This window comes from Arachis ipaensis, chromosome B05 (assembly GCF_000816755.2).
Source record: "Arachis ipaensis cultivar K30076 chromosome B05, Araip1.1, whole genome shotgun sequence".
Taxonomy (NCBI): domain Eukaryota; kingdom Viridiplantae; phylum Streptophyta; class Magnoliopsida; order Fabales; family Fabaceae; genus Arachis; species Arachis ipaensis.
The window spans coordinates 21,924,221-21,934,141 of NC_029789.2; the positions used below are offsets into that span (position 1 = coordinate 21,924,221).

General features: G+C 35.3%; 2 long non-coding RNA genes across 4 annotated transcripts; both read left to right on the forward strand.

The window, feature by feature from the left end:
• LOC107641768 lies at positions 595-2,077 on the forward strand. 2 transcript variants are annotated; one of them, XR_002362624.1, is made up of 2 exons: positions 595-1,061; positions 1,446-2,077. It is a non-coding gene; the product is annotated as an uncharacterized LOC107641768 (long non-coding RNA). The 2 variants fall into 2 exon arrangements; XR_001620417.2 differs by having other exon boundaries at positions 600-1,061; positions 1,460-2,077.
• Positions 2,321-5,145, forward strand: LOC107641769. Of its 2 annotated transcripts, none has more exons than XR_002362625.1 (4): positions 2,321-2,577; positions 2,676-2,730; positions 2,810-2,943; positions 3,734-4,899. It is a non-coding gene; the product is annotated as an uncharacterized LOC107641769 (long non-coding RNA). The 2 variants fall into 2 exon arrangements; XR_001620418.2 differs by lacking the exon at positions 3,734-4,899 and adding an exon at positions 4,906-5,145 and having other exon boundaries at positions 2,324-2,577.

The following is a 9,921-nucleotide window of genomic DNA, read 5'->3' on the forward strand; positions in this document are numbered from 1 at the left end:
ACTAAACACAAAATTATACTGTAATAAACACATAGCTGATTGTTTCCAAAATTATGCAAAAAACGAAAAAAGGCATCTAAAATTCAAATAAATCATATTTACTAATTAGTTAGATTAAGATACGAATCTCTTTCATGTGAGTTATTTGAGATAATAGAATCAATTGATTTTGATTTAATTGATTTGCGTTCCAATCATCTATTGTTAGAAAAATAATTTGAAGATTGATGATGATGAATAATAATGAAGATAAAATCTAAAGAGAAATTTTGATTTCAAAAATGACAAAATAACATATTTGAAAGAGGATAATCATGCATATAATGTTTCTAGTTCCAGAAAAAAAATCAGAGGAAGAAACAGTGTTGAAATTAAGGACGAAAATAACAAAATTAGAGAACGAAAGATTGATAAGAAGAGAAGGGTTTAAAAGAATTTTCGTATTGTTCACCTAACATTTCTAGTAATAAAATGATAAATACATTTCAAAATATAAAAGATACATATACTATTATGTTTGATAGTGTAAAGAGCAAGTATGATGTGTCAGGAGTTAGTTAAAAGTGATTGTGATTAATTATAGAGTTGTTTGAATCATTATTAGTATGTACAAGTTAGTTAGAGTAACTGATCTGAGTTAGCATTACTCTCATATAAATAGATTCCGTTTAGTGTAATAACTTGGGATGAATTCATTATAGCCATAACACTCTCTTTTCTCATGTACTCACTTTCTCTAGTCTACTCTCCTCCTTCAAGCTCAGGCCTGATACCTTACATGGTATTAGATCTTCAAACTCTGGCTACTGAAACAAAGCTAACTATTCAAATTTTTTCAGTTCCAGTGGTGCTGAAACTAGATCCATTTAATTTTTTGTCGTGGAAAGATCATATCAAGGCAATAGTTGAGGGCTATGAACTCTTGCATCGTCTCACAGGGAAGGATACTCCAAAAAAGTTCACATCCGAGGCAAATCGAAGCTCCGAAATCATCTCATCAGAATACAAGAAATGAAAGAAACAAGATGCACATATCAAAGCCTGGCTTCTTGCGCCTATGAGTAAGAATTTCACAACTCGAATGGTTAACTACGAATTTTCACATCAAATTTGCTCTAGGTTAAATATATTTTTTGCTACATAAGTGAGGGCGAACATCATGCAATTAAAGAACAAATTAGGAATGGTGAAGAAAACTAGTTCAGTTAATGAATATCTACTGAAAATTAAAGAAACTGTTGATGTATTGATCTCGGTTGGTGCTGAAATTTCTGAATTAGATCATATTATGAAAATCTTGAATGGATTACCAGAGGAATTTAGTGCGTTAATAACATCTGTGGTGTCAAGATTTGAACTAGTATCGATTAGAGAACTAGAAGCCCTATTGATGGCTGATGAAAGCATGTTAGAGAGATTCAAGAAGTCTGACTCTTTTATTCAAGCTAATATTGTGCAGTATGAGAATCAATCTCAAAGACAGTATCAGGCAAAATCCTCACTCAGATTTTAAAGAGGTGGCTGATTTGGCAATTTTAGAGGAGGCAGAGGTGATAGATTTGGAAACTTCAGAGGAGGAAGCTGATTTTCAACCCCAAGAATCTCGTGTCAGCTATGTAATAAATATGGACATCTAGCAGCTCAGTGTTGGCATCGGTTTGATGAGGCATTTGAGACTAGGAATCATGAACAACGAAGTTTTGAACCAAGAAACTATGCTGGATCAAGTTCACAGGGTCAGAGAAGAGGACTTAGGGCAAATCTTGCCATGAGCAATACACTTGCTACTCTTGCCATGATTAGTGATCTGAATTGGTATCTGGACTCTGAAGCAACACATCATATGACTCCCGATCCATATAACTTGATGCAAAAATTAGTTTATGATGGTTCAAAACAAGTCATGATTGGAGACGGTTTAGGTTTGCATATTATTCATGTTGGAAACACATTATTTAAACCTAATTTGAGCACAAAATTGTTTAAGCTAGCCAATTTATTACATGTTTCTAATATAACAAAGAATCTTATTAGTGTAAATAAGCTTGCCAAAGACAATAATATTTTCTTTGAGCTCCATGATGATTTTTGCTGTGTTAAATCTCAGGAGACTAATGAAGTGCTCCTCCTTGGTTCTGTTGATAATGGACTCTATAAGTTCAACAATTTCAGTCTTGCTGTCTCAGTTGTAAAATCCGATAAATTAATAATAAATAATTAACTAATAAATTAATTATGAGCCAAGAGAATTAGGAATTAAATTTAATAATTTGAAGAAGTAAACATAATTAAAATATGAATTAAAATACTAATTTTAACAATTTTGGCCCGAAATTAGGCTAATGGACCGAACCGGTTGAACTAGGCCCGTATTGTACCCAAGGCCCAACATATATAAACGAAACTCAGCCTCTTTTCTCTCTCCATTTCTGATTCACGCTGGATTGAAGAAGGGGAGCCAAGAACCCTAACCTCTATTTTCAATTCAATCTTCAATCACTCATATCTCTCACCGCCGCACCGTTTGCGGCTACGCGTTCGTCTCATCGAGATCTTCAATTCTATCCTAACAAAGTGGTAAGGATCTCTAAATTTCTTGCCCAGTTTTTCATTCCATCCATTTTCACGTTTTTGCTTCATGGGTATTGAAAATTTTTGTGTTTTTTATGGTTTAGGCATAATCTAGCATTGCGTAATCATTAGGTTTCATCCATATAAGCTGTGGGTACGGTAAGGAATTATTAAATCTTTGTGAATTATTGAATTAGTGAACCCTAGTATTTGATTATGGTAAAATTGTATGAACTAGATTGAATTTCTTATTCATTGGAGTGAATTGAAGTACTTGGAATAAAGCTTTGGTGGCTGGAACTTATTGAATTTGATTCGGAGTCTTGGAAGCTTAAATTGTGGTGTTTTGAGCTTAGGAAGAAATCAGCTAAGGTACGGTTTCAGTTTCTTGTAGTTAATATATAATATTGTGTGAAAACTTAGGCTAGTAGGCTATTAGCCTTAAGATAAGTTGAATTGCATGAATTAATTGATTGAATGAATAGGATGATGTAGAATATGGAATGAGGTTGTACTGAAGGAGTATTGTTATGATGTTATAGATTGATGATGATTATTGATGAGTATTGAATGATAAATTAAACATTGGTGTTGATGATGATTGAATTGCATGTTTTGGTTGATGATATTGTGTGTGATATGTGACTAATTGAATGGAGGTTGGATATGAGCTTGTGAATATTATATTGATGTATAATGATTATGATGGATTGGAATTGTGTATATTTGGTGTGATTATTACGTGGATGGTAATTGTTGGAAGTTGTTGAAATGAATCAACTGGGAATTGAATGGTTTAAGTGTTGGAATAATTGAGAAGTAATTGAGCAATATTTGTTAGGGTGTGGGAGTATTTAGTATGGAATTGGTATGGTTAAATTTGGAATTGAATTGAGGATTTTGAAACTGGAGAACTTTGGTAAAATTTTGGTAAAAACCGATTTTTGACTTATTTCGGTGGGGCATAACTTGGCTTCCAGACTCCCAAATCTTGTGAAACTTGTTTTGAATAAAATTGGGTTTGTGAAGTTTATAATGTTCAAAGAACGAATTGAAAATGATTTTTTACAAAAAATTATGCGCGTTTAAAGTTAGTGTGAAAAACTAATTTCTGAACTTAACAGTTTTTTTGGGAATGTTGATATGCGTGCATACGTGGCAGGGTCATATGTATGCGGTATTGGGCTCTGCCTACTCACTTGCATAGGTGGACGAGGGCAGCGTACGCGACTTTGGCGTTTTGACTTACTCGCGTATGCGGAAGAAGCTTGCGTACGCAACACCCTGTTTTGGCTGAAATGAATTTTTTGTGTTTTTTATCAGTCCTCTAGCCTTTTAAACCCTGTTATGAGTCTAAAGCCAATGTACTAGAGGGTAGAAGGGTTAGGGATGAAATTTAATGGGTTGAGATAGCAAATTGAAGAATAATAATTATGATATATGGTATTGTGGGATGATGATGAGGAGGATGAGAATTACATGAATAAATATACTTATGAAAGTTGAGACTTTGAGAGATGATTGATGGCGATGATGATATTGATTGATTATGATAGTGACTATGGACAGAGTGAGATAATATTAAGAATAAAATAGATAAAAAGACAATGAATGTGATAAGTTTGGCAAGGTCGGTGGTGTTATCCCACTTACAGTTTGACTTGTGGTTATAACCCGAGCAAGGATGATGGTGAAATCCCGCTTGTTCATGGTTCTCTCTCTAATTGCATGGTGACAGGGCACATATTCCTTCTAATGGTGACAGGGCACTCTCCCTCTAACGGTCAGCCGATGTGTTGAGATAATTGTGTGCAACAGACAGACAATGTATGGGTTAGCTACTGAACATGTCGAATTTTGATTGTATAACCGACAAATGAGACTCATCAGTCATAGGACAGACATGCATCATATGCACTTGTATGTTTTGTTTGAGTGTGCATTTATTTTGGCTTTCCTATTTACTTAACTGTAATTAACTACTACCTAATCTATTTGCTGTATCTGCTATCCATATCTGTGTTTTCCTTGTTTGTTTTGTATGTGTTTGTTTCTGATAGATCCTTCATGCTGGTAGAGGTGACGCTGAGGGTTGTTCCACTTGGTGATTTGGAGGTTTTTAGAGAATGAAAGAAAAAAGTTAGATTAGAATCCTTAGATATAGTTACCATAATTCTAGTTTAGTGAAAACTTTAGGATTTGATATTGGTTGTTGGAGATTTTGGAATGCCTCTGGCTTCCCAGGACATTATGTATTATCTATATGGACACCTTTACCATACTGAGAACTCCCGGTTCTCATTCCATATATATTTTATTATTTTTCATATGCAGGACGTGAGGCACCTTGCTGAGTGTGCTGGAGACTTTGCTAAAGCAAAGATCTACTTTTAGGGATATTATGTTTTGTATTTTATATATATATAAGATGTACTCTCCACTTTTATATAGAATTTGTATTTTGTCCCTCTTAGAGATTGACTTGGAGAATCAGGATTTATATTTTGTTTTTGGGATACTTTTAGATTGTATATATGTATATATGTATACTCTGGCTAGCCTTTGCTACGCAGGTTGAGTCTGGAGCTTGTTAAAATGTATCTCTTTTGAAACTCTTATCTCGTATTATTGTGTTTCTTCTGTTTTACTATTTATGCATTTTATTCTTAACCGTTCGAGTGCAATGCGACTTTTGAGTTCTGTTTTTCTCAACTTCTCTTCAAGGCTCCTAGTAAACTATTCATGTGTGTGTGTGTGTGTTTGTACGTATTTTACTTTTAGAAGTCGTAATACTCTACCACCTCTGATTTATGAACTTAAGCGTAAAGTTTTGTATGGTAGGTTGTTACATCGGCACCCAAAGCACTACTAGCATCTACAAGCCCCTCTAATATTTTTAGGCTCTGGCACAATTGATTAGGCCATCCTTATTACACTATTTTAACTAAAGTCATGCAATCTTACAATATTAAAGTTGATGTTTCTAAGTCAATTTTTCAGCTTGTTGCATGGAAAAATCACACAATTTACCATTTTCTCACTCTTCTACAATATATTCTCAACCTCTTAAGTTAGGGTACTCTGGTATTTGGGGTCCTTCCCCTTTTCCTGGAATAAATGGTGCACGTTACTATGTTCAATTTCTTTATGCTTATTCCAAGTTCACTTGGCTATACTTAATTTCGTCCTACTCTCAGCTCAAATAAGTTTCTATGAGTTTTCAAAACATGGTAGAATTACAATTGAATGCTAAAATCAAAGTGTTTTAAAGCGATAATGCTAAGAAATACATAAGCTTGTCTAAGGTTTTTTAGGACAAAAGGATATTGCATAGGTTTTCTTGTCCCCATGTTCATCAACAAAATAGAGCTTCAAAGAGGAAGCATCGACATATTGTCGAAATGGGACTGACTTTAATGGCAAATGCAGTTGTTCCTCTAAAGTAATAGGGTGAAGCCTTTCTTACGGCGGCACAACTCATTAATATTCTCCCAACACCTATTTTGGGCAATGTATCACCAATGGAGAAGTTGCTGAATAAAAACCTGATTATCAGAATCTCAAAGTGTTTGGATGTCTGTGTTTCCCTTATCTAAGAGCCTATAATCAACATAAACTGGAATTCAGATTAGAACCCTTTATCTTTTTGGGATATGGAACTCAATATAAAGGCTTTCAATATCTTCTTCCTTCGGGTAAAGTAATCATTACTAGGCATTGTGTATTTGATGAGACCTCCTTTCATTTTAAACGTACCACTCATAGTTCCGACCCTCCAACCCCCGTCGACTTATCTCATATACCTCCACTTCAGATTCACACCAATACCACACCAACAACCACCTTACCATCATCTACCTCACATACACAATCTCATCTTAATTATCATTCTGCCATCACCTCTCCCTTCTTTCACACATCACCTGAACCAGCATCCAATACTGAATCTTCATCTTCTTCTGATTCACTTTCCTTTTGCCCTCAAAACACCCATCCAATGACTATACAGGCCAAAGTTGGGATCTTCAAACCTAAGGTGTTTAATGCTTCTTTAGAACCTAAGACAGTGAAGCAGGCGCTTGCAATTCCTCACTGGAAACAAGATAAGCCATGGATGATGAATACGCAACACTCATGAGAAATAACACTTGGACATTGGTGCAGCTACCTCCTAAGAAGCATGCTATATACTGTAAGTGGGTTTTTCGTGCCAAATTCAATGCATATGCCTCTCTTCAAAAGTACAAGGCGCGCCTTGTGGCTCAAGGGTTTCATCAGTGCCCTGTCCAAGATTTCAAATAAATGTTCAGCCCTGTTATTAAGCCAACGTCTATAAGAATGGTGCTTTTAATTGTTGTTTCACACAATTAGCAGCTTCGTCAACTCGATGTGAACTTCCTTAATAGTGAACTCGATGAGGAAGTTTACATGCTCTAGCCAAAGGGCTATGAAGCTGGTGATACCAACACTGTTTGCAAGCTTTTCAAGGCTCTCTACGGCCTGAACCAGGCTCCCCGTGCTTGGTACATTATGTTGTGTGGTACTTTTCAGTCACTTGGGTTTTAGCCGACCAAGTTTAACGTGTCCTTGTTTACTTGCTTTGATGGCTCTGAGAAGACATTTGCCCTCATCTATGTTGATGATATCATACTTACTAAGAGTTCTTCATCCCTGATTGATCAAATTGTTTAGCAACTTCATCAGAAATTCGCACTCAAAAACATGGGGTCGTTGCATTACTTTCTTGGTATTCAAGTCATGCCTACAAGCTTAGGGGGATTAGATTGTGTCAGAACAAGTACATACAGGAGGTCCTTAAGAAGGCAAAAATGTCTGATTGCAAAGGAGGTCCCACACCTCTTCCTTCGGATATAAAATTGTCTAGCAAAGATGGCGTTCCATTTTGAGATCTGAGTCTCTACAAAACCATGGTAGGCAGCCTTCAATATGGCATTGTAACGCGATCAGAGCTTACTTATGCAGTTAACAGGGTCTGCCAGTTAATGCACAACCCTTAGATACTCACTGGAAGGTTGTCAAGCGAATTCTTTGCTACCTTAACACCACAGCCACATTTGGTCTTCATCTTTCTCCCTTGGTGGATGCAAGGATCACTGGATATACTAACAGTGATTAGGGCAGTAACCCTGATGATCGCAAGTCTACAAATGGTTATTGTGTGTTCTATGGTAAGAATCTAGTTGCTTGGTCTTCCTAAAAGTAGCATGCAGTGACTCGCAGCAGTACCGATGAGGCGAAGTATAAGGGTTTAGCTGCGCTGATTCTTAAGACCACCTGACTTTGCAACTTGTTGGATGAACTCCACATGCCACTCCAAAGTCCTCCTCAACTTTTTTGTGACATTCTCAGTGTCGTCTTATTAGCAGCTATTCCTGTCCTTCACTCAAAATCAAAGCATTCTGAGATAGATTTGAGTTTTTTGCGGACCATATTGCAAAAGGCAATATAGCAGTGAGTCATATTTCCAGTAGTATTTAAATGGCTGATATCTTTTCAAAGGCAATCTCCTCTAAACTGTTCAGTAACTTCAGAGGCAAACTTAGGATTTAACCGTGTCAGGTCCTGAGTTTGAGGGGCGATGATAGTGTAGAGAGCAAGTCTGACGTGTCACGAGTTAGTTAGAAGTGATTGTGATTAATGAGAGTGGTTAGAGTCATTGTTAATATGTATAAGTTAGTTAAAGTAACCGAGTCAGCATAACTCTCCTATAAATAGATTCCACTTAGTGTAAAAACTTGGGATGGATTCATTATAGCAATAACCCTCTCTTCTCTCTCGTATTCTCTCTCTCTCTCTCTCTACTCTACTTGTAACCACCCAATTTCTCGTATGTCATGATCACACTAAAAGCTAAGCATTACTAACTTGCTTTCCAATTTAGTAACTAATATTTATTATATGATCCTATTTCGTTATTAAAGCACAGTTATTTTGTCGGAAAAATTTTTTTCTTGAAAATGTTTAGTTCAGTAAGCAGAAACATTTAAAGATAAGTTCACAAATAATAACAGATGAAGTAGAATCAGAACTTTTATGTATATACATTGCATGTTGATTAACATCACTAGGAGTANGATGGAATAATACTCTAGGTCTTGAAAATTCGCGCCAAGTTGAATGTTGTCAAAATGCATGATATCATCCATCATCTCTCTGCATGATCATACGTCATTACTGGGCCGCTGGTGCTCTATCTGAAGGGGAGGAAAGTAAGGTCGGGGTTGTTAGTTAAGTTCAATAAATCTTTATTATTACCAAATAACTGTACTTGAACATAAAATACAGGAAATAGCAGATAAACAGAAAACACAGAAAAATAGTAAACAAACAGAGAATACAGAATATAGAATACAACAAAGAAAGCGCACACACGTTAAGAATGTACATAAAGGAATATATGCGGCAAACAAGTATGATGCATATCTGTCCTATGCAAGCCATGAGCTCACGTTTCAGTTTACATTTTACAGCCCGACATTACCTGGGTACAAGTCCCGGATATGGCTTTCCAGTTGCATAAAAGTTGTATGGCCAAAAGCCACATCAATTGACTTGAAGTTGTATGGCCAAAGTCACATCAGTTGACTTTTAACCCATTTTCTACAAATATGCGTACCCTTGGAAAGCAATTCTCAGTCTGTGGGCGTCCCACTATACAATCAGCATTAAGACCCAATCAACATTTACCTATCAGTTTTCCTTTTCTATAAATCCTTTAAATTCCTTTCTCTGTTCTTTCTCTATTCATTTTTTCTTAACCGTTCCTTTCAATTATCAGTTCTCAATCGCTATAACTCCTCTTAGTTTCTCTTTTTCTTTTATTCTTTTTTCTCAATATAGTCTTCAATATCCATGTTTCCGTCATTTATTCTCATGTGTCATTATTCTTTCTCTATTTTCTTTGATAATCTTAATTAATCTTAGCCTCTTTTACTTGCCTCACTTAAATCTTTTAAGGCGTAGCCCACTTCTAGAAATCTTATTTCTCTTTTTTCTTGTATTAATGTCTTTTCTTGATATTCTTATTCTTTCTTTAGTACTATAACCAATTATAAGCATCTTCTTGAACCTTTTCCTAAGTGTTTTATGAAAGAATCCCTAGAATTTAGACTACTAAATTATCTTTCTACATCTTTTATTATAATTATTGTTATATTTTTAAATTTTACGGCACTTACCTCAATCTGTACTTACATTTTTTTACATCTTTTCATTTTTAAATATTACACTTACATCTTACATGTAATCTCAAAATTTTAATTAGTTATAATTTAGTTCATAAACTTTACTTAATTATGCTTTAACTATTCAATTTTTTTCTACTAATTT